Genomic DNA, 26,096 nt, shown 5'->3' with positions numbered 1-26,096 from the left:
CAACCACTAATCTGCTTTGTATCTCTATGAATTTATCTATTCTGGATATTTCACATAAATGGAATTATATAATATAATATTTCGTGTCTGGCTTCTTTCGCTTAGCATAACGTCATTGAAGTTCGTCCACGTTGAAGCACGTATCAGTACTTCATTGCTTTTTCTGACTGAATACTATTCCATTGTATAGCTATACCACATTTTGTTTAGCCATTCATCATTTGATGGGCATTTGGGTTATTTCCACCTTTCAGCTATTGTGAGTAGTCCTTCTATTGACATTGCTGTACAGGTATTTTTCTGAGTACTCATTTTCAATTCTTTTGGGTATATACCAAAGAGTAGAATTGCTGGGTAACATAGTAACTTTACATTTAGCCTTTTTTGGTACCACCAAACTGTTTTCCACAATAGTATACCATTTTACATTCCTACCAGCAGTGCATGAGTGTTCCAATTTTTCCACATCCTCATCAACACTTATTTTCCTTTCTTTTAAATTATAGCCATCCTAGTGGGTATGAAGTTCTATCTCATTGTGCTTTTGATTTGCATTTCCCTAATGACTAATGACATTGAGTATCTTTTCATATGTTTGCTGGCCATTTTTATATCTTCTTTGGAGAAATATGTATTCAAGTCTTTTGCCCATTTTTGGATTAGGCTGTTTGTCTTTTTGTTGTTGAGTTGTAAGAGTTCTTTATATATTCTGAATGCTAGACCCTTATCAGGTTTATGGTCAAAATATTTTCCCTCATTCTGTCACCTCTGTTTTTGCCCACAGTTATATTCCCAGGACGTAGTACAATGCCTGGCAATAAATATGTGTTGAATGAATGAATGAGGAGGAAGACTTGGAGATGTGAAGAGTCTATAGAGGTTTAAAAGAACAAACTCAAAGTTACTATGAAGTGCTAACCATAGCACGACACTGTGCTCACCTGAACGTCGCTATATAATAGAATACATAATTATATATATAATATATATTTTATATATTATATTATATATAATATATAATATAATATAATAATATAGGAACTGGGCTTAACAGGCCACATGTAGGTCTAATTTACTAGAGCAACTTGCTTGACTTTAAATGCTTTTATTAATAGCATTTTGATGATGTAAAATTGTAAACACTGAAATCTGAGCATTATAATACATTAAGAATGGAGCTTGGTTAGAGTTGATAAAGGCCAGTATGGCATAATGGTGCTTTTTTTGCTAGCATGACAGAAGGAATATTGCCTTGTGCTAGCTCATAGAATGCTTTTTCATCTTCAAAGTGCTTTTCAATCATTAATTAATACTCATAATGCTATTTTTAGCTCTTTTATTACATCCCTACTCCTACTGGTATAAAATAGTTAAGGCAGGAAACACACACACACACGTACATGCACGGGATAGCTCCTTCACTATTGTAGTGACATACAAACACATTTGTTTGTATCATCAGTTAATATCTATTTTTAATCTTTTCATTTCCTAAGAACTGTTCCTTCTAGACTCAAACTACTGAGGTCAACAAAAGAAACCATAGAGAAAAATGAAAATGGGGCCGAGAACCAAATATTCTCTGTCTCTCTTTATCCAAACTCCATTTTTGGAAGACATATGGATTTAGGAAAGATTTTTCAATAACACAAAGAGAGAAAAAGGCAATAAAAAGCAGTAGTTAACGGGAAAGGAGCAACTTGAAAGACATCTCTACAAGACAAAGAAACAAACTGGTTTAGGGTCCTAAGAGATATCCTTCTCTTTTTAGAATGAAAGCAGAAACTTTGCACGATGGACTAAATCGTGTTCCCCCAAAATTCACATTTTGGAGTCCTAAGCCCTAATATTTCAGAATGTGAAGAAATTTGGAGATAGGGCCTTTAAACAGGTAATTTAGGTAAAATTAGGTCATATGGGCGGGCCCTAATCTAATGTGACTGGTGTCCTTACAAAAAGAGGAGATTAGGACACTGACAGGCACAGAGAGAAGACGGCCATTTATAAGCCAAGGAGAGAGGCCCTCAGAGGAAACCAACTCTGCCAGCACCTTGATTTTGGGTTTCCAGCCTCTAGAACTATGAGGAAATACATTTCTGTGGCTTAAGTCTGTGGTGCTTTGTTATGGCAGCCCTAGCAAACTAACACCCTTTTCATACAGCGTTATGCTTGCTCTGTTATCACAAGAATCCTTTCCAAAGGAATTCTAGTTACATCTCTAACAAGTCCTCTACAAGAAAGTTTTTTTCCAGGTTGGCTGATGTAATCAACATTGATTTATTTTTCAAAGTACACTGCATCCTCAAGTTAGAGCCAAGCTAAGATGTTCATGGAAAGAATAAATCAAGAATTGGATTGTTTAAGCCCATTGGATTTTCAGGAACAATTTTAACTAGTACTCAAGTGTCTTAAAACAATAATAGTGCTTTTTCCCTTACATGAGGAGTTTCACATCTATGAGATACAGAGGGTCACAGCTGTCTTTAATGGGCTGTCTTTAATTTCCGTACACTCTTAAAAGAATACATACATTGTCTTATGGTTTACAAAGTACTAATGACATGTTATTCCATTTGATCTTCATAGCAACACTGAGATAAATCAAGGCAGATGATATATCCTTTTTTTTAACTGTTGAGCAAACTAAAGCTCAGAGAGGATAAGTCACTTCCTCAAGGTCACACAGCTAGTAGGATCACTGAAGAAGAGACTCTGCTATGTGCTGACCAAACCAATTTCCTTTTCCTCCTAAACCAAGTGTGGGCAAAGTATGGCTCACTGGCCAAACCCAGCCTGCCACCTGTTTCAGTAAATAAAGTTTTGTTGGAACACAGCCACACTCATTCATTTACATATCACTAGGGACTGTTTTCATCCTGCCATGGTAGAGTTGAGTAGTTGAAACAGAGACTACATGACCCACAAAGCCTAAAGTATTTACTATCGGACCCTTTACAGAAAGGCTCTGATCCCTGTCATGCACATACAACTAAACTACATTTCCCTAAGATTTCTCTTACAATCCAGTTCTTTCTTCCTTCCTCTGGGGCTGAACGCAGAGGACCTAATGGAGGATTCCAAGGCTTTAGGAAAAGCAGAGCCACAGGTGGAAGAGAGAGTAGAGTGGCACAGAGCACTGCAGAACAGCATTGGTGCAGGACCAGCGTGAGACACAAGCCTTAATTGTATTAAGCCACTAAGATTTGGGGGTTTCCACAGCAATTAATTTACTATGGCAAAGAAAATGGCAGAACTTGGGTCTTTTTACTCCAAATGCAGAACTATTCCCCTTCTTGAACCATCAAGGTGACCAGAAATGAAAAGAAATAATAGCCAAGAACACAGTCCAGAGGACCTCGCCCTGACCCCTGGGTAGAGTTGCCTCGGGGCACCAGCAGTTAACGGGTTTCATCACACTGTCTATGCTGACAGTGGGCGGTGTCTTACTAACAAAGATTCTGAGGCCACGTCCAGGCTCCCAAGAAGCAGTGGCATGCCAATTAGCAATGCCTACCATGGACTCAGGAGCCGGAGATGTGAGGTAATCAGGGACTTCGCCATGCACACCTCTGAGAGACACGTGCATGATGAGAAAGCATTAGCTACCTTTAAAGATAGGAAAGGGACAGCCTTTACTCCGAGCCGCAGAAATAAGCTCCTAATTAACACAAGTAGAAGCACACCCTAAACACCAGGTTCCGATGATTTGGATTTGGGGCAGGGAGAGGGAAGGGGAAGTGTGTCACTCGGAAAATTAAAAAATAAAAATTTAAAGAGTAAGACAACACAATCTGAATTTCACCACATAGGATGCACGAGGCTTCCTACCAGAAATCTAGCTACATCTTTCTTTCATAGAAAAATAATAAAGTACATTTCAAGGCACATCGTTCACCCAAGCCACTTATTTGTCACATAAACAGAGACTTCTCTCAACCGTCTTCCCCTATAGGAAAGAAGGTTGTATTATGATGATGATGATGATGATTTGCTTTCCTAAGCTTTTCTGCTTTTAGTTGGGAAATTCTTGGGAGAGAGATTCTCATGAAAAAAAAAAATCTAATGATATGTAACAAGATACAATTAAGAAAAAGAAAAACAGGGGCCAGCCCCATGGCTAAGTGGTTAAGTTGGCACGCTCCACTGCAGCGGCCCAGGGTTTCACCAGTTCGGATCCTGGACACGGATATGGCACTGCTCATCAGGCCTTGTTGAGGCAGCATCCCACATGCCACAACTAGAGCAACCCACAGCTGAAATATACAACTATATACTGGGGGGATTTGAGGAGAAAACAGCAGAGAAAAAAAAAAGATTGACAACAGTTGTTAGCTCAGATGCCAATCTTTAAAAAAAAAAAAAGAAAAGAAAAACAAATTATCTTTACGTCCTCTACAACTTGGAGTTATTGCTCAAACAAACCACGGATCTCAAAACTCTGCTCGAGTCTTCTGTGTTTTCTCCAGCTTTCTCCCCCAGTGAATGCAGAAGTCCTCAGAAATATGGTCTGTTCTAAAGTTTGATTATGTGTCTTTCATGAGTGTTTACTTTTCAGGCAATTACAGTAAATAGAAATGAGGTGGCACTATGCTATTATCACCCGACCTTCTTTTCCCTTATTTTGGTAACACCATTGTAGGTCATTCTCCCCTTGCTGAAAAATTTTCCATCCTGTTTTCCAGTGTATCATTTTTATATATTTGCCAGGTTGCTTAGAGGCACAGCAGCACCAGTGAAAGGTTTGTGAACCGTTCGGTAAGTGGTTCCTGCTCGAATGAATTACCTAGCTTTCATGAACAGCCATGCAGAAGCAAAGCAGGCAGAAAAATAATGAATACATTTGTACCATGGCACTCTCCCCAGCTATGAGCTTCTCACAACCGTACAATTTCCCCACGAGGAAAGGCACGATTGCACTGTCATTAGAATAGGTAATCATTAGATTTATCTTTTATATAATTTGTAGCATCTTAAACTATTCTATGTAGCCTCATTACTGCCAGGAGTCCTCTTTAACTGAGATGATAAGTAAATAAAGTAGAAATTACACACCAACAAGAACCTGGAATATGTTGTTTTAGTGTATGTCTGAGAGCTCCCTTCAGCAAACCTAATCTGCACAGCAGTTACCATTATTTCTACCTCAATGAGCATCTCCTAATTGCTGTGTTATTGCTTGTGAAGAAAATATATTATTAAAGTCCACAACTCATGACTTGTTGCACATCTACCTATAAAAAACTTTCACTTCATCAGCTTTTAATCAGTTTCAAGTGGGATGATCCCTGGAAGGGGTTTCTGGCCCCCTCTCTTAAATGTCTGTTCATTACCATTTCCTAATGTCAGTATATCCTTCTAAGAGTCAAGATGCGTTCATAATTTATTCAGAGGCTGAAGATTTTATTAAACCAAATCTATTTAATTCTCCATGAATTGGCTCAAGATGATCTTGGTGGCTTTTTGTAACGAACAACAATTAGAAATTCCAAGGACTCAGAACCCCCTTTTAGTTGTTAACGTTTTATGTTCTACTTTGGGGCTGCTGCCAGATAATGATCCACAGAGCGTTAAAATTTTGCATTAATATTGTCTTTACAAATGCAATATTACTCAGTGGAGGGCGAGGTTTCCATAGGCTTCTTTCTGCATGCGTTATGTGGTCGTTAGAAATTTTAGATGATATTTGAAGCTGACATATTGGACTCTGGGTTAGATATTTAAAATCTCAAGAGCCATGTTCTTCCTTTCCCATGGGATATTCTGGAGTAGGTCAATCATACCAGCTGGCTTTCAGTCACAGTGAAATCAAAACAGCCTTATGGTCTCTGAATGAATTCGAGCAGAGTAATACATTTGAAAAGTAGAAGGGATTTCATTATTCAATAACCAATTACGCCTTCCTTAATGATTCAAAACAATATGAATCCAGGGCCATATGTAAGTTCCAATCAACAATATGGACAATAGCACACATTCGTGCAGGAGTGGTAAGTCGCTACATTATTGTTCACTTGTGGCAGGGATTCCGAAGGATGATCATCAACAGTCAGTAAATTTCTCCCAACATACATAATTCCAATAAGTGTTTGATTTTTCTGGGACCCTTGAGATCATCAAAATGATATGGGTCAGGACTCAGATAAGTTTAAAATATTCGCGAGAGTTGAAAAGCAGAGGTAAAGTTCTCTTTCATTAAACGCTCGGCTTTGGGAAGGACACACATGAGGCGTTAAAAGATTAGGCTGTCATTCACCTAGAGGCACCATATTAGGGAAATCAGCCAGTACAGTTATCCAAGTCAGTGATCCAATCTTGTCCCAAAGGCCTCAAATGGATGGATCCATCCTGTTATCCGTAAGATTCCAGGTCAGTCTGGTTTGAGAATGGGTGATGGAGAGCTCCACCCACCCCACCACCACTCCTAACGCTCCCATGCCCATCAAAAGGCTGGTCAACCTGTAGCTACAAACGTCAGATTTGCTATATTCTAAAATTCAGGCCCTTTAAAAATAATGGCAGCCTGTTGAGAAGATTGGCCCAGGCCAGAAAGTGAAGGAGGAAGAGGCTGTAAATATTTCCTTCACTAACCTTTGCCTTCAGCTTTTTGCAAATGTCACAACAAGAAAGAAACCTAAGAGCTCTGCCTCTGAATTTTCCACAAAGACAATATTAAAGATAGTATCTATGTTAGTAGAGCATATAGTTAAGAGGATGAGATCTGTAATCCAATCACCAAGGCTCAAATTCTGGTTCCACCATGTACTAGCTGAATGGCCTCCTGCAATATTTTGCTTCAGTTTCCTTATCTATAATGGACATAATCATAATTCCTACCTTCTAGAATTCTTGGGGGAATTAAATAAATTATTGCATGTGAAGCCTTTAGAACAGCAAATAAATGCTCAATAAATGCTCGTTATTATTCATGCAATGGACTGATACTTATTGCGTGCCCACTATATTTTAGACACTAAATAGGCACTGGAGATTTATCTATGAGCAAAACTGACAAAAATGTCTGCCTTCTTGGGAATAAGTAAAATATACAGTAAAATATAAGTAAAATATATAGTATTAAAATGATAGATCAAATGAGTTAAGTGCTATAGAAAAAAATTAAGACAGTAGGAATATAAAGAACGCTGAAGTTGCAATCTTAAATGTAGAAAGAGGAAGCCTCGCTAAGAAGGTGACATCTTGGTGCAGACCTAAAGGAGATAAAGGACTGGGCCAAAAAGACATCTGGAGAAAGAGAGGTTTGTGCAGAGGAAACAGCAAGTGCAAAAGCTCTGATGCAGACCACGCCTGATGTGTTCTAGAAATAGCACAATATCAGCTATTAATATTTTGGACACATTTGCATTCCTAAGCTCCTTTAAGAGTAGAGACCATATCTTACTTCTTTTCATCTATCATGAGGCTTGGCTCAATGCTGGATGGAGAGTAGAAGGGTGTTTCTTATAATAAATTGCTGACTCTTTGCATCAGAATGACACTAATTGGTAAAAAAAAAAAAAAAAAAAAAAAAAAAAGCAGCCCCCACGTCAGATCTTCAGAATCTTAGAGGTTGAACCCCTGGAATCTGCATTCAGGTATTGTTGGCAAATACATGCTGGGCTGATTGGTCCTTTTTGATCTCTATACAGACCCATGAGTCTGCATTCTCCAGCCCTGCCTTGCAGCTGTCCTATAAACGGATGAACTTGGAATCTACTTTGGAGAGAGATGCAGTGTTTGATAAAAGCCAGAAAGCATGCTTGGCGTACATTTACATTGGATGAAATACCAATTCCATTTAGCTACAGTATGAAATGCTTCTTTTATTTGCATGGGAGATCAACCATATAAGGCATAATAACTTCTTTCAAAAGTTCATTGCTAGTCCCATACTAGCTTCTCCCAGCAGGGATAGCTGGCAGCTCTTCTTGCAGTAAGTGGAAAGCCATAGTCTGTCAAAACATCAAGCACTAATGAAATAAACAAAAACTTTCCTTACCTTCGGCAGGTGCCAAAGCCTGCTACTCTAAGTGCCCCCACTGGACACAATTTACACTTGCTTTCAAATGCTAAGAACAAATAGGTTCTCCTAAGTGCAATTAAAGCTAAGCCACACATTGAATCTATTGATACTGATGGAGTTATTTTGATTCTAAGGCTCTTAAGAGTTGTTCTTGAAAATATCACATAATTCGGTAATTAGTGTTTTATGCTAATATATGACAAGAAATGTCAAAAACATTCATGAGCTTCCTAGTCTTTTTTTTAATAATCTTGAATCAATACTGAGTATTTCTCCAAAGAACAAAGTACTTACTGTGCCATTATAACACAGTATGATTTAATTTAAATGATTAAATATACTGTTTAATAAGATGTATTTCCATATTAAAAATACTTTATATCCCCTCCTGTTCCAGAGGCCTCCCTCCCTATGCTGGAATGAAAGCCTAATTTCCAGCCCATGCCAATTATTTCACTATTTATTTTGACTTAGGGGTTGGATTGGAGAGGTTCTGTTCTATTTTTTTATTCAAGCCAATGTGGAAAGGCTCCCTACTCAAAAATATCTTCAGTTCTAACCATCAAAAATTTACACCGTGGGCAATAAAACTTCTATGGCAAAATGAAAGAGGGTACTATTAATCAGTACACCGGGACAGCAGGCTTAAATCCAGACTGTCCCCAGCAAACCAGAAAGTATGGTCATCCCATCTACAGGCATCCTTTTAGACCCAAAGAAATGAACACAAAAGTTTGTAAATTCGGGAATGTTCTTAACAACACTGCTCCCAATATCTAGAAAAGGCCAATTAATATGCATCTCAGGCCCACATTAGGGCCCATGAATACCTCCATAACTTAGATTATTAATAACCTAGCAGAGAGAATGAAATGCCAGCTGTCTTCAGCCAGGAGAGGAGAGTCTAGAATGTGGGACAGGACACCCGCTGCTAGGGTAAATAGAGGATGTTTAGATAAGCTGTACCTACTGTCTTCTTCCCTCACGTGGAAGGATCCAGAGTGCTTTGCACAATATTCAAGGCCCTGAGGTTTCCTGCTAGCCCTTCGGCCATCCTCATCTTCTCTCCCCATTCAGCCTCCTCATTTCCTCCTGGGTTCCTAAACCCTAAGAAATTGCAGCAGACCCATGCCTCAAGCCCTGATGTGGTAAATACCTTTGCCCCCAGGTCCATAATAGACCACTAAGCAGAATGTACCTCATAATCATTCTTGACACACAAGCAGCCACTAATGATTTATTACTATTGACCAGTGAGATGAAAGTAACTTATCTGTGATTTTAACCCTGGCCCAAACTAGCATCAGGCCACCTTCCATTGTTTGTGCCACCTAGTGATAGAGATTGAAAATTACACTATGTCACGGAAATGGATCCTAATTTAGCTAACAAATTCTCTGTTAAACACACAGCTGCTTCTAGTTTTCTTAACATTATTAGGAACTTTGCAATGAAATATTACTAAAATATACAAGAATATAATCTACATAAAATAAGTTAGATGAGCCTATTTTGCTTATCTAACACAAAGCCTATCACTTAGTGGATGCTTACTAAGGATTTGATGACTGACTAACTGATAGAGGGAAAGACCCTCAAGAAACACTGCAATCCAACAAATTATGAATGTACAGGAGCACAGATGAGGCAAAATTAATTTTACTCATGAGGAATTAGAAAAAGGTACAGAGAAGAACCAACATTTAAGCTAAATCTTAGAGGATAATTAGAAATTTCATAGAACAGGAAATGTAGAAATGTGGAGGCAAACATTTCAGATAGAAAGAGCAACAGAAAATAAGAATAAAGATGTGCAAGTACACAGGCTTTTGAAAACAATGTGAGTCAATGTAGAGTACATTTTGGGGTAATGACGTAACTCTAGAAGAGTAATAGGCTAAAACTAGGTTTTGAAAGATCTTGTAGGCAAGCTAAGAAATTTGGGCTTCCTACAAGAAAGGGAGATGGGGAGAGAAGGAGGGTTCCTTAGACACAGCTATTATACTTTCAAACATTTCTCCTTAAGATTAAACAGACAAGTGTGTAAAGACATTTGTTCAAAAATGTTTATCACAAAATTTATTACAATATTTAAAATTCTAAGTAACATAAATGAACATTAAAGAGGTTTGAAAGTTAAATGAATGATGGCCCATCCATAAAATGTAAACACTAAAAATGATGATGAAGATCTTTATTTATTGATATGGAAAAATATCCACACTATATTAAGGGGGAAAGGAGGCTATAAAATATGCAGAGCATGATCTCATTTTTGTTTTGTTCTGTTTTGTTTTAGGTGATGTATGCATAGAAAAGAATCTGGAAGGATATATACCAAAATGTTAGCAATGATTATTTCTGGATAGTGTGATTATGGAAAAATTTTACTTCTTTGTTTTATATATATGTTAGATAGATGTCTGTCATATCTATTTTTTTTACAATGTACACGTAATATTTTTATAATCAGAAAAAGCAACAATTTTTTTAAAGAAGTAAATTTTATTGGTAAGTTTACTTACCAAATAAGATTTACTTCATCTTTCTCTTTGTTTCTCTATCTCTGTCTCTCTCTCTCTCTGTTAGGTCATAAATATCTAAATCTATCTTTCATGGTCATCTTCACCCAGGCTTGGAACACTTGAGGTCAATTTACTTAATTGTTTCTAAAGGCGTGAATAGTGTTGCAAGAAGCTTGGCAAGAAAATGTTATTCAGCTTGCAGGATAATAATCATGATTATGAAATTAAAAGTCCAACTGAAATCTGGCAAGAGTGCTGAATGAAGACAAGTAGTCACTAACGGCCACAAGGCGTTGTAAAAACACAGGAAGGAAAGCAAAAGGCAGTCCAAATGAGGTCGTAATGGAGCTGCATGATCATGTCGGGAAAGAGACCTTCACAACCCAGCAATGGCAGTATAAAACTGTAATCATTGTAGATGGCAGTCAGAAAATGAGGAAACCAGATTTTTCAGAGAGCTTTAAACATCAACTCTTCAGGAACCAATTAGAGTCTATGCATAGACAAAAGTAAATTCAAGCCATAAACTGGGTCTATGCTGGCTCTCTTAGAGCTCAAATAGAAGGGAAGATCAAACAGTTCTGATGACACAGCTGAAATACAAATAGAGGGAGAAGAGATAAGAACATATATATATATATATATATATTCTCAAATTAAAAAAATATGAATGGTAAGCCGGGAAAATGAATGTAGATAATTCTCACCCAGAACGAGGCAAAACAGAAAGTAAGATATTTAGAGAATTCTTACTTTCATTTTAATTATTTCAAAATGTGATAAGTATATATATAACACTTGTTTTGTTTTTATTAATAATATTTATACAGTGAAAAATCACTTGTAGTTCACCAATGTACCCTTAGTGACTAGAATAGTGTCAGGAACATAGTAGATGGTCAATAAATGTTTATATTATGAATTTTTATACACGAATTTTAGAAGGAAAATATGCAATTGGTTTCGACAAACAATAAATCATATCAGAGAATTCAAAAATAGTGATCCTGGTGAAATAATCTCTTGATGAGAAAGACATGAAAGGCAAATAATTTGAAAGTCATTTATGTTTGACACTGAAAGGTAATGCTCTCCAAGGGTCCTGCCACTTTAAGCATTCTATGAAATTGGGCAGAATGGAGTTGGAAAGCCTGGAATCAGAAATCAAGTGTTAGAATCCTGAGTCACCACTAACACAATGACCTTGAATCAGTAAATTATTTAATCTCTTGCTAGCCTCAGTTACTTCATCTTTAAGATGAGGATAATAATATCTGCCCTACACATGTGACTATTTTGACATTCCAACTAGCTCACATGTACTTGTATCATAACTTGTTAAAAGTTTAAATAAGAGATATTTTGGTATAGAAGAGGATTTTGGAGGGCAACTTTGCCTCTTTTATTGTATTTGGCTCAAGAAAGGCCTTGAAAATTGAATGATGGGAAAAAGCAATCAAGTGGTTGCCTTCTGTTAAGCACACTGCAAACATTGTCTCTTTACTCCAAAGTACAAACAGTATCTTGATGTTACGGATGAAGAACTGATGTTCAGAGAGATACAGTGACATGCTCAACACGACACAACCTGTAACTGGTGAAGTGGTTTAACTAGTATTGAAATACCTTTCTTCAGCATGTGCATTGGATCGTGTATTAGTTCCCTAGGGTTCCTGTAACAAATGAGCACAAACTGAGTTGCTTAAATCAGAAATGTATCCTTTCACAGTTCTGAAGGCTAGAAGTCTGAGATCAGGGTGTCAGCAGGCTTGGTTCCTACTGGAGCCTCTGAGGGAGAGTCTGTTCCAAGCTTCTCTTCTAGCTTTTGTGGTTGCCGCAATCCCTGATAAGCCTTGCACTACAGACAGGTTAACCTCTGCCTCTATTTCCACATGGCATTCAACTCTGTGTCCTCCATCATCTTCTTATAAAGACACGACTTATACTGGATTAAGGGCCCACCCTGCTCCAGCATGACCTCATCTAATTAACTACTTTTGCAACAACCTTATTTCTAGATAAGGTCACATTCTGAGGTACCGGGGATTAGGACTTTAACATACCTTTTTGGGGGGACACAATCAAATCTATAACAAATGGGCATCCTCAAAATTTCAGGTTATTGAAAATGAACCAAATGAATTACATGTTATATTATGGTCAATTTTATAAATAGAGTCACAAGAGGAGAAAAATCTATAGAGGTCCAAACTTCTGTCAATAGCCATCCTTCAGCAAAGATAGAGGTAAGGTTAAGAAGGAAATTACAATTTTAAAAAGCACCCAAAGCAGCTCCTAATTGTATTCACTCCATGCAAAAAACACCTCCAAAAAATAAATAAATAACACAAAACTGTAAAGGTTACTAGTCCTCAGTGTTATATTCAAATAAGCAGTTTAATTACCATATGAGACAGGAATCTAACCCCATACGTCTACCTACATACAAATCATCCTGAAGATTACTTTCCAGAGAATTGAAATCTGGAGGAGAGAAGCCCCCTCATTCTGTCATCAGTGTCTGCTGATTTCAGTGACGCATAAAGGCACCCAAGCACGGGAGGGTAAGAGGTAGGAGTAGAAGGCTTGTCATTACCTAGCAGTAGAGATTGCGTTATTGTGTCTGACCCTGAGTTCTGCATGGTCAACCACCTCTGCATTGAATACCCAGGGGATAATTCATCGTAAATGAAAATGCTCTTGGTAAAGGTGGGGGAGGAGTCAGTGGTCATGGCTAGAGCTGGGATTTATGACATTATAATAAGTTAATTAACTGCTGCACTCATTGCTTTCTAAAGAATGAGAATAGCATCTAAATGCACATGCTTATTAGGAAAGATATCTTAAGGCATACCATATGCTTGTTAGGGAAGGTGTCTTAAGATAAATTAAAATACAGAGTTTTATGAGGTCTAGGGCTACACATTAGTCATAAGAACTAGAGAATTACAGGCTAATGGTGCCATAAAGATCTGATTGGGTTACATTTGTGGGCATGTACTGAAATTGCCAGTTGAGAAATATCAAGACACTACTAATATGAATAAGTTAATTTCATTCCAAAATAGCCAGTGTACCAGGATATTTGGAACCATTCTGAAAACAGTGAATAAGAGGTTAATAAATGAGAGAAAAGTCTTGATGCATTGTGAGTCATTTCAAAACAGCCAGGAAAAACATTGCAGAAAATAAACATCAAAAATGGCTTCATAAAAACAATGATACACCAAAAAGCAGAGTGAAAATGTTCTGAGAATATATGTAACTGGAAATCTAATCAAGAGAAAAGGATAAAAATTTCACAAACAAATTTTTTAAATGAGAAATGGAAAATAGCAGGTAGAGAAGATTTAGAGTTTAATGGAGTTGTATGTTAATAAATTCTAAAACATCCAGAAATTTAATGTTTGATATAAATTAAAATTAGCACAACAGGTTAAAATTTAAAGTGAATTGAGAAAGTTATCTGAAAGCCACATGTGAGCCCCTAGAGAAGGAACTCGGGGTCTTAAGAGACTTACTAGTAAATTCCTTCAAACTTTTGAGGAACAGATCTTTGCCATGTTATGTAATCTATTTCAGAGAATAGAAGAAGATTAAAAGTAATTCAAGTTATTCTAAGAAAAAACATACCTAAATTTCTAACAGAAATTCAAGAAAAAATAAAAGCTGAATGTCACTTAATAAAGATATTTTAAAAACTTAAATGCTAGCAAATAGAACTCAATAATTTAGTAAAAGCTGATCTTTTACTTCTAACCAATCAGTATTTATTATAGGAATCCATGAATAGCCTAAAATTAGAAAATCTATTACTATACAGCATCAGTAGATTTAAATTCAAATCAAATACATTTTAAAAGATAATCATCTCAATAGTAGTATCTCTTCTTAACATATCTTTTTTTTAACATTTTTTTAAATTTTTCCTTTTTCTCCCCAAATACCCCTGGTACATAGTTGTGTATTTTTAGTTGTGGGTCCTTCTAGTTGTGGCATGTGGGACGCCGCCCCAGCGTGGCCCAACCAGCAGTGTCATGTCCGCACCCAGGACTCAAACTGGCAAAACCCTGCGCCACGGAAAGGGAGCGGGCAAACCCAACCACTTGGCCATGGGGCCAGCCCCAACATATCTTTAAGATGTCCAGTTCAAATCATTAGCCAACATTTTATTTAACAGTGAAATAATAAAATAATTCTCATTAAAATACAGATATATGAAATTACTGTTATTTAATATTGATATTACCAACAATAACATTATCTGACATTTATTGAGTATAATATGCCAGGCATTGGCTAAAGGATATACATATTATTAATTTAATATCATTTCAAAAGTTTTTAAGATATAAAGCACAAATATTAGAAAGGAGGAGACAAAATGTGATTATTTACAGGTGATATTTTAGAACATAAAAATAAAAAGAAATAAAATGAAAAGCTATTAAAATTAAATTAAAGGTTGCTGTAATAGCCAGACAAGAGATAACTATTCTTGTATACCAAATAATAATGTAAAAGTAAAAATGTAAACCAAAAAAGAGATCCCATTCATAATCACAAAGCGAAATTTAAATTAATAGGAAATAATATCTTATGTGACAATAAGTGCAATACTTTATTGAGGGATGTAAAAGACAAAACAACTGAATAAAGGAAGAGGCCTAACATGTTCCTAAATGGGAAGACTAATTTTTATAAAATAAAAGTTTTTCTCAAAATTTTTAGTACACTTACTAAAATTATAAGTCAAATCCCAATGGAATTTTTCTGGAATTTGACCAAACAATTCTAAAATTGATTTAAATAGAAGAGTAATAATTATATTAGAGACAGGGATTAATTTTAACAAAATATTAAAATACATAAAGCTAAAATAATTAGAACGTATTGACAGGTATAAGAAAAAGCAGATCAGTAGAAAAGAACAGACCATTCAAAATGCACCCCATTATGCATATACATTCATTCAATGTATTTAAATCTATTTGAATAGAATCAGAAGAGAGAGAAGATTTTAACCAAAAATAATCATACATTATCTACAAGAGTAACACACAATTTAATCTATTTTAACCTTCTAGAGAGAGAAAGAATTCCTAAGCCAAAAATCAGCTGGAAGAGAGAAAAGGAGCCAGAAGGAGAATAGAAAGTAATGGAAGACCTTGTAAATTAAAAGAATTATTTAAAAAAGAAAGAAACTAAAACTACAACAAAGTAAAAGAAGAGATTCTACTACATAAAAAGTAAAAACTGTACCAGAAAAATAAAAAGCAGGATTAAAATATAATAGGTCAGGGGAAAATATTTGCAGAGAATGCATCAATTCAAAAGGATAAGGTCTTTGTTTTATTGAGAGGGCCTACAGATTGACTCACATCCCCAAGGCAAGATAGCGGCCACACAGCTGAGGCTAAACTCGAAGGTTGAAAGGGCCCAGACGAGTACTGGGGAAGGATAAAGAGGGCAGGTACACATAAAGAGCACACGTGCAGCAAATGGGAGGTGGCAACCCAGGTTTGAGGGTCAGCGGGAAAACATTCTAGCAGCGTGTTTTCATGCTGCAGTGCAGGCCTGGTGTCACCAGATCTTCTGCTCTTTTCAGGAGAAACCAAATATTCAGATCTTTTTTAATGGGGGCCAAATTGTTCAACCATGTGCTGACAAATCCAGCGCAGTGAGCTACACGCCACGTAATCCACCAGTTTACAACCCCTAACTGGCATTAACAGATAAATAGCAAATGGGGAAATACTAATAGTAAAAATACACGAAAAACGTGTTGAGGATCACACACTCATCTTGTTTGCGAGTTAGTCATATGGCTGTCATCTATATAGGGGACTCCAGGATGTCAGAAATTCCAACAAGCAGGAAGCAGGAAAGGTAGTGTCTGGTTGCTGCCCATTTCTAACACCCACTGGCTCAGGGTCTCACCGTGGGTCCCCTCCCGTACCTGGCCCTGGACATCCCTACACCGTAGCTACCTGGATTGCATGCAGTTCCCCAAACACGCACATTCCTTTGCTCCTGCTGTTGTTTCCTCCTGAAATGTTCTCTAGTCTTGATAAAGAAACTCTTATTTACTCTTTAAAGCTTAATTCAAATGTTACTGCACTGTAAAACGCAAGGCAGAATTAACTTTAAAATCGACACATCTATTGAGTATCTGCTCTGTACCAGACAGCGGGGACTATAGCTGCGAACAAGACGGAATCATCTGCCCTCATGGAGCTTCCATTCTGCTTTCCTATAGCCTTTAGCTCCTGTGTTACAGCCCTTAACACATTCATGTTTATAAACATTAGAGTTACCAGAAATTGTTTACATCCCCCACCAGACTGTGAGCTCCTTGAGAGAATGAATGTGTCTCCCCATAAAACCAGCTTCTCCAGCAGTCCATATCTTTTATTCCCTGCAATTTCAGCATTTGTAAATATTTTGTGTATATAGTAGATATTCAATATATGCTTTTTAAATGTGGGAGCGGAGCTATCCTGTTACAAAAACAACCATGACTACAAAATCTTAAATTCTCTGTGGAAAGGTAACTCAAACTAGGGTAAATTTTTTAAAGTAATTTAGAAGTCAAAACTATTCATCACAATTCCCCAGTACTCAGTGCTACATTGCTACATTCTGCTTTCCCCCAAAAAAGTGACAAAAACACTGAAACATCAATCAGTCTGGATATTTGCTAATCACTCTTACAGGTAATTTGAGCAACAGAGAAAGGAGTGAGTATCATAAATTAACCCTGCAGAGATGTATTAGCATAGAAACGCAGCACAAATCCACTTCGACATCTGGAGTTCTGTACAGTAACCGAACCCAAAACAAAAGGCTATTGGTTATATCCTCTTAAAGCAATTGCAAGACCATTTCTTCTGGTATCAAGTCGCAAAAGATTTCTGTCACAGGGTTATCCTGAGTCGCTATGGCTAAGGTCTACAGTTTTGGCTAGGAAAAAAAAGTGTTAATTGTCAAGATAGGAAGTGAGAGTGCAGAATTTATCTATTTATCTATTTATTGAAGTATAATTGACATACGATATCCTATTAGTTTCAGGTGTACAACATAGTGACTAGATATTTATAGACATTACGAAGTGATCACAATAAGTCTAGTTACCATCTATCACCATAGAAAGTTATTACAATATTATTGACTATATTCCCTATGCTATACATTATGGTCCCATGATTTATTTATTTTATAACTGGAAGTTTGTCTCTCCTAATCCCCTTACCTATTTTACCCACCCGCATCCCCTAGCCTTCTTAGTCCGGTAACCACCAGTTTGTTCTCTGTATCTATGAGTCTGTTTCTATTTTGTTTTGTTTGTTCATTTGTTTTGTCTTTTAGATTGCATATATAAGTGAAATCATATGGTTTTTGTCTTTCTCTCTCTGATTTATTTCACTTAGCATAATACCCTCTAGGTCCATCCATGTTGTCACCAATGGCAAGATTTCATTCTTTTTTTATGGCTGAATAATATCCCATTGTATAAATGCTACCTCTTCTTTATCCACTCATCTATCGATTGGTTGCTATTAGGTTGCTTCCATATCTTGGCTATTATAAATAATGCTGCAATAGAAACTGCAGAATTTCAAACTACATTCAGTGCTGCCCTTGCCATGAGCTCCCAGAGTGCTTTGTAGGGGTTGTTATGTGACTTATCAAGCTCTCCCTGTGTCTGTCTTCCTCTGTTAACTGAAAGTTCTCTGAAAGTGAGAAGACACAGAACAGGTACGTTTTAGTGCTTGGACAATGACTTGCATTTGATAGGTGTGTAGTGAAGGTTTTTTTCACTATTTGATTACGTACTATATTTTATCCCATAACATGGAATATGAATACTTTGCATTTGAGAGTACCAACATTACAGTGTTTTCACTGTTTGACTTTTAAATCATCTGCATCCTATTTATAACCTCCAATATGAACTATAGAAGACGAGAGGAAGAGAGAAGCCAGAGGACTGAAAAACAGTGAGAAAACCAGTAAATGGACTCCTCCCTTAGGCTAGAGTCTATTTACAGATCACCATTAAAAAACTAACTGAAAGTGGTATGCCATGAGATGTCTCATCCTGAGTACTTGAATCACCCAGAGCCACAGAAATTCCAAGTTCTTTATTCTGAGATATTGACTGAATGCAATAAATTGTCCTTAAATATAATCACTCAAAGATAGGGTTTGGCTCATTGTTGGAGTGACGATCATTGATAATAGACATCTTTCAATCATTTACTTACAATAAGTTTTGAGAGTCAAGATTGTAGGAGGAAGAAGAGTCATCACTAGGAACACACCTAAGACATTGTCCCTGTCCCCAGGAAGCTTACAGTCCGAAAGAGGGGAAAGTATAGACATAGTCGAAGTATCAGCTCCTTTTGATGCCAGCCAGAGCTGTATGTAAAGTTGCTATCTTAGAGGTATTCACAAGGTGCTCTCCACGTTTGCTGACCTCTGTGTTAGAAGGTCATGGCAGAGAAGTGACTAACACTTCATGTAGGCACAAAGTGTTAGAATCTGAAGAATCCATAAAAATCATCTGGTTTCTTTCATTTTTCATACATATTAAGAGAGAAATTCCATAAAAGGTAAGCGCAGTGTTCAAAATTACTCACAACAAGCAGCAACAAATCCGAGACAATAACATAAGTTTCCAGCCCCTTCATTTTTTCTAGTAACACCACACAATGGATATCTTTAAGAGAAATAAGGTATTACACATGTTTATACAGAAAATACGAATTGCTTCTAACATTAACACGCTCAACTATGTACGCTCTTGTCTTTCAATTGACTTTTAGCAATTCTAGCTTAGCTACGGTCTAGCGAACTCTCACAAGATGCACATCTCTTTATACATATTTTATAATTTGTTTTAAGTTGTACTTTACAAGGTTTCTAAGTCTTTCTCTGGTATACTGATTTTAGTTAATAGCAAAAAACATACAACAGGAGCAAAAATATAAAATCATAGTCCTTGATCTAGACCTGTTTAGTGTACCAAAGGAAAAATGCACCACGGCTGCAGGCACATGAAAACATGTCAATCAGACGTAATTGCTCTCCAAGAGAAACACTTTTCAGGCAAGTAAAAAAGAACTCATCCTGAACACAAGGCTTTGTAGCAGCAACTAATATACTAATGACAAGCTCAGTTTGTTATTTTCAAACTGGTTGTTCAAGATTCAACATTTGCAACATGACAGAAAAGGACAACGTGACCAAGTCATAGCTCTTAAACAATGATAAAAGTGATATGTGCAAGCATTTCCAGATATATATGTGTGTATACATATATATATTATAATGATACGTTATTATATCATTAACAGTTGCTAAGAATCAAAGTAGCTTTTAAGTATTTCATGAGTACTTATACAGTGCAGAAAATATCAGAACCCTAGCACATTAAAAAAAAAAAAAGGCCTTTGCTTTTTTGCACAATAACTCTTAAGGACACTCAATAGGCCAGATTCCACCTGAAGACAGGGAAGCCCACATCCCAGGGGGTACTATTTGAAGGCTATATTTGGCTGGATGCATATAAAGACAGCTTTAAAATTCTTTCAATATCTTTTCCCATTATTGCAGAGTCTACCTAAATGGAAACTTAATAATCCCTGCAACAAAGGACAATTGCTAACTCCAAAAAGAAGCTGATGGCCTCTATTCTTGCTGCTTACATTTATTACCCAAAAACTGAGATGTCATATTTTTTATAGCACCAGACTTAGGGTATTCAGTAACTAGAAGCCATAAAAGTTAAAAAAATAAAACAAAGAAGAAAAAATAACAACGACAAATCCCATAGTAAGCCTCATATAAGAATTCCATTTTAATCTCCACTTAAAGTTACTAAAGTTGGATGTCATCCATTAAGACGCTGTCATTCTCTGAGATGCCATACTTGGGAAAACCCATAAGCCATTTGTGTATAAAATTCATTTTAAGTTTCAAAATAATTGATTTTCAGTTTTAATAAGGCCATGTAAATGGAAGAGTATATAAAGTCAGAATCTCATGGGGATTTGGCAAACAGGATTGTTAGAAGGGTACTTTCTTCTCTCTGCTCATCACAGTACCTCGGTTCATGGGAGAAGTTCACGAGGCTCAACACTTTTGGTTAATCAGTTCACTTTCTGAAAACTCTTCCCAGGGCTGTCCCTGTGGCCAAGTAGTTAAAGTTCTGTGTGCTCTGCTTTGTGGCCCAGGTTCAAGTGTTTGGACCCTAGGTGTAGACCTACTCCACTCATCAGCCATGCTGTGGAAGCATCCTACACACAAAATAGAGGAAGATTGGCACAGATGTCAGCTCAGGGCTAATCTTCCTCAAGCCAAAAGAAAAGAGGAAGATTGGCAATGGATGTTAGCTCAGAGCGAATCTTCCTCACCAGAAAAAATTAAAATAAAGATAAAAGCTCTTCCCCAGGGTGCAAGAGTGGCTAATCACATTGTTCGTAATCTGGGATACAGATTGGCTGCATTTCACTAGTGGCATGGTTGTGGTAATTTAAAGATAGAGCCCGGCTCCACCTCCTCTCTTTTCCTCTCCCTGCACTTAGGCAATGGGATGGCTCTGCATCCTGGTGATAAGTGCAGCCTCTAAGAGGCAGACCATCAGTTTTGTCCATGTGGACTGTTGGTAAGAATGTTTGGTTGGTGTGATAGACACTGTGATGCACAGCCCAGATCCTCCTTCAAGGAGGGACTTGTTGAACCAACTACTGCCCTTCAATGTCAGCTCCTCTGGGCACTACCTTAGTCACAGAGGGCCACCCACTCTCCCAAGGTCACTCGTCTACCCAGGGCAGCCCACACCCAGTAACTGATTGACAGGGAAGTATAAAAGCCTGGCCATCTTGGCCTACCTCGGGAAAACTCTGAAGGTCTATTCTAGCTCCAGAATTCCGTTCCCGAGTCAGCCCAGGCTGTCACTGGGCCTACATCACAGCTCAACTTCTTCCTCTACCCACGCCTGCTTCCTTGCTTTCCCTTCCACAGCTGAGGATCCACGGGTACTCATTAATAAACATTCTGTGCACTAAACTTGGACTCAGAGTCTGCTTCCTGGGGAACCCAGCCTGAGAAAGTAAGGTTCTGATCTCCATTCTTAACTTTCTAGATTCTGTAGAATGACAATCTCTGTTTAGGTTTCCAGGTCTAAGACTCCTGCTGCAGCTTCACTTACCAGACAAGTCTTGCACTTCGATGTAATGAGCACATTCTAATTATTAATAAAAATTGTATTTCAGTTCTCTTTTGGATATCGTCACCACATCACGGCCCACATGTCATTGGAGCAGATTAGGAGTGGGTGATAGAATTTAAGCATCAAAATCCCACTCCACACGCCTAATAAAGCCTACTTCTGAAGTCAAATGGAAAGAAGCAGTATGAGAATCCAGAAATGTCAAGCCTTCAAATCATTTAAATTTGCCCTCTTGAGATTCTTCATTTCCATGACAACTATAAAGGGGAAGAGTTAGTGAATAGTCTGCAGAATGCAGAAAAGTTTTGGAGACTCAGGAATTTAAGAAAAATTTAATTAGTTAAATTAAATTAAGATGCGCTTTTCTTTGTTGTTTAATAAATGGAAAGAACATGGATCTGAAAGAATATATTTCCTACCCATTCCCACCAAAAGGAGCAATACGTGCTTCATTTTCAAAGGATCAGTCCTCAGGGAAATCTCCATTTAACTCATGGGAGCATTATGACAGCATTCACATTTCAATGCATACTGCATGGCCAGCATTTGTAGGCAGAAGAGAAAGATACAAAATTAATGCACATTCCAAGTGGGTGGTACCATGATCTGATATTTATTTAAGTAAACTTATTACCTTTGTGCTGCTGAAGGAAGCTTAACACTTAGATTTCTGAATTCCCTCTACATGAAAATATAAACATTATACTCCTTTTCTAAAGTTATAATATTATGAATCTGAAAATACTCTATGCACAAAAAATGAAAGAAAAAAGTATCTTGCAAACCTATAAAGATAATGTAAGAGTCAGAATCCTTTATACTTTGATCTAGACACCTCATCTAGTCACCTGGATATTTTCCTCCATCAAACTATACAAACATCATAATGTCTTTCTAAGTCAGGTCAGTAATATTAACCAATTTTACAAAAGAGGAAACCAAAATTGAATTTAAATTACTTGCTCAATAAACGACTGCTATAGACTGAATGTTTGTGTCCCCGCAAAATTCATATGTTGCAATTTAATCCCCATTGTGATGAGATTTGGAGGTAGGGCCTTTGGAGGTGATTAGGTCTTGAGGGCACAGCCTTCATGAATGAGATTGGTGTCTTTCTAAAGGAGCTCCCTTGCTCCTTCTGCTGTGTGAGGACACAGTGAGAAGACGGCCATCTATGAACCAGGAAGCAGGTTCTCACCAGACACCCAATCAGCCAATACATTGGTCTTGGACGTCCCAGCCTCCAGAACTGTGAGAAATAAATGCTTGTTGTTTAAGCCCCCCAGTGCATATTTTGTTATAGCAACCTAAACCGACTAAGACGACAACCAACTAGAAGATTACCATAAAGCCTTAGAATCATGAACTTTCATCAATTGACAGGGCAACTTGGTTTCTTACCTCCTGAAGTTGAATTTAAGAAATTGTATCTCTGGCATCAAAGATACTGGTCCAGTTCAAAATCTAGCAAACATTTTTTAACATAACTTGACAGCTGACATTTCTGTTTCTTAAAAAAGAAGTGATGTTTTGGGAAAATAGAGGTTTGTTAATTGTTCCCACCATCTCCATCCTGGCCTCTGGCAACCACTGCCTCACTTGGGCCATCAAGCATGTGTGGATAACTTTCCATCCCAAGCTTTCACCTAAGCCAGTGTTCATCGTAGCCAAATCGGCCTAGAACAATTTGTGGTTTCCTGTGACTAGGCTTTTGCTCACCCTAATTCCCTTCCTTTTAAAATAATGCTAGCGTATATTTCAACAGCAATTTACATAGCAGTTTTACAAATACTGTATTTTGCAAACACTACCTTGAGACTCGCCCCTCTACTGATCTGAAGTCTTCAACAATAAGGAAGCATGTACACATTTTTATGTGTGTTATAAACATTTATTGACTAAATACATCTTATTATCACATACATGTTCACAACTAAGTCGATAAGCACCTTGAAGGTCAGATGCTATATACTTCATTTTATATCCTGAGTTTAGAACAATGCTTTATTGGGATTAATATCTTAAAATATATCTGCTTTTTTGATCTAGTTGATGTGAAATTCCAATATATAGTAGTCTTATGCTTTTATGAAATATAAATTTAAATGCTAACTCAAATAAAAGTTTCCTTGGGACGGCTTCTCTGGAGAATTCTACCAAACATTCAAAGAAGACTTAATACCTATTCTCCTCAAACTGTTCCAGAAAATTGAGAAAGATGGAGAACTCCCTAACACATTCTATGAAGCCAACATCACTCTGATCCCCAAACCTGACAAGGACAACACAAAGAAGGAGAACTACAGGCCGATATCACTGATGAACATAGATGCAAAAATCCTCAACAAAATTTTGGCAAACCGATTACAGCAATACATCAAAAAGATTATACACCATGATCAAGTGGGATTTATACCAGGGACACAGGGATGGTTCAACATCCGCAAGTCAATCAACGTGATACACTACATTAACAAAATGAAAACCAAAAACCACATGATCATCTCAATAGATGCAGAGAAAGCATTCGACAAGATCCAACACCCATTTATGATAAAAACCCTCAGTAAAATGGGTATAGAAGGAAAGTACCTCAACATAATAAAGGCCATATATGATAGACCCACAGCCAACATCATACTCAATGGACAAAAGCTGAAAGCCATCCCTCTGAGGACAGGAACAAGACAAGGGTGCCCACTTTCACCACTCCTATTCAACATAGTTCTGGAGGTGCTGGCCAGAGCAATTCGGCAGGAAAAAGAAATAAAAGGAATCCAAATAGGTAACGAAGAAGTAAAACTCTCGTTGTTTGCAGACAACATGATCTTATACATAGAAAACCCCAAAGAATCCACAGAAAAACTATTAGAAATAATCAACAACTACAGCAAAGTAGCAGGGTATAAAATTAACGTGCATAAATCAGTAGCATTTCTATACACTAACAATAAACTAACAGAAAAAGAACTCAAGAACTCTATCCCATTCACAATAGCAACGAAAAGAATAAAATACCTTGGGATAAACTTAACCAAGGAAGTGAAGGATCTATACAATGAAAACTACAAGACTCTCTTGAAAGAAATAGGCGATGACATAAAGAGATGGAAAGACATCCCTTGCACATGGATCGGAAGAATAAACATAGTTAAAATGTCCATACTACCTAAAGCAATATACAGATTCAATGCTATCCCAATCAGAATCCCAAGAACATTCTTCACAGAAATTGAACAAACAATCCTAAAATTCATATGGGGCAACAAAAGACCGCGAATTGCTAAAGCAATCCTGAGCAAGAAAAACAAAGCCGGCGGAATCACAATCCCCGATTTCAAAACATACTACAAAGCTACAGTGATCAAAACAGCATGGTACTGGTACAAAAACAGGTCCACAGATCAATGGAACAGAATTGAAAGCCCAGAGATAAAACCACACATCTATGGACAGCTAATCTTCGACAAAGGAGCAGAGGGCCTACAATGGAGAAAAGAAAGTCTCTTCAACAAATGGTGCTGGGAAAACTGGACAGCCACATGCAAAAGATTGAAAATTGACCATTCTTTTTCTCCACACACCAAAATAAACTCAAAATGGATCAAAGACCTAAAGATTAGGCCTGAGACAATAAGTCTTTTGGAAGAGAATATAGGCAGTACACTCTTTGACATCAGTTTCAAAAGAATCTTTTCGGACACTGTAACTCCTCAGTTGAGGGAAACAATAGAAAGAATAAACAAATGGGACTTCATCAGACTAAAGAGCTTCTTCAAGGCAAGGGAAAACAGGATTGAAACAAAAAAACAGCTCACTAATTGGGAAAAAATATTTACAAGCCACTTATCCGACAAAGGGTTAATCTCCATAATATACAAAGAACTCACACTGCTTAACAACAAAAAAACAAACAACCCGATCAAAAAATGGGCAGAGGACATGAACAGACATTTCTCAAAAGAAGATATGAATATGGCCAATAGACACATGAAAAGATGTTCATCATCGCTAATCATCAGGGAAATGCAAATCAAAACTACACTAAGATATCACCTTACCCCCGTTAGATTGGCAAAAACATCCAAAACCAAGAACGACAAATGTTGGAGGGGTTGTGGAGAAAGAGGAACCCTCATACACTGTTGGTGGGAATGCAAACTGGTACAGCCACTATGGAAAACAGTATGGAGATTTCTCAAAAAGTTAAAAATAGAAATACCCTATGACCCAGCCATCCCATTACTGGGTATCTATCCTAAGAACCTGATATCAGATATCTCAAGAGTCCGTTGCACCCCTATGTTCATTGCAG

This window comes from Equus przewalskii, chromosome 24 (genome assembly GCF_037783145.1).
Source record: "Equus przewalskii isolate Varuska chromosome 24, EquPr2, whole genome shotgun sequence".
NCBI lineage: Eukaryota > Metazoa > Chordata > Mammalia > Perissodactyla > Equidae > Equus > Equus przewalskii.
Note: the sequence above shows the minus strand (reverse complement) of the source record.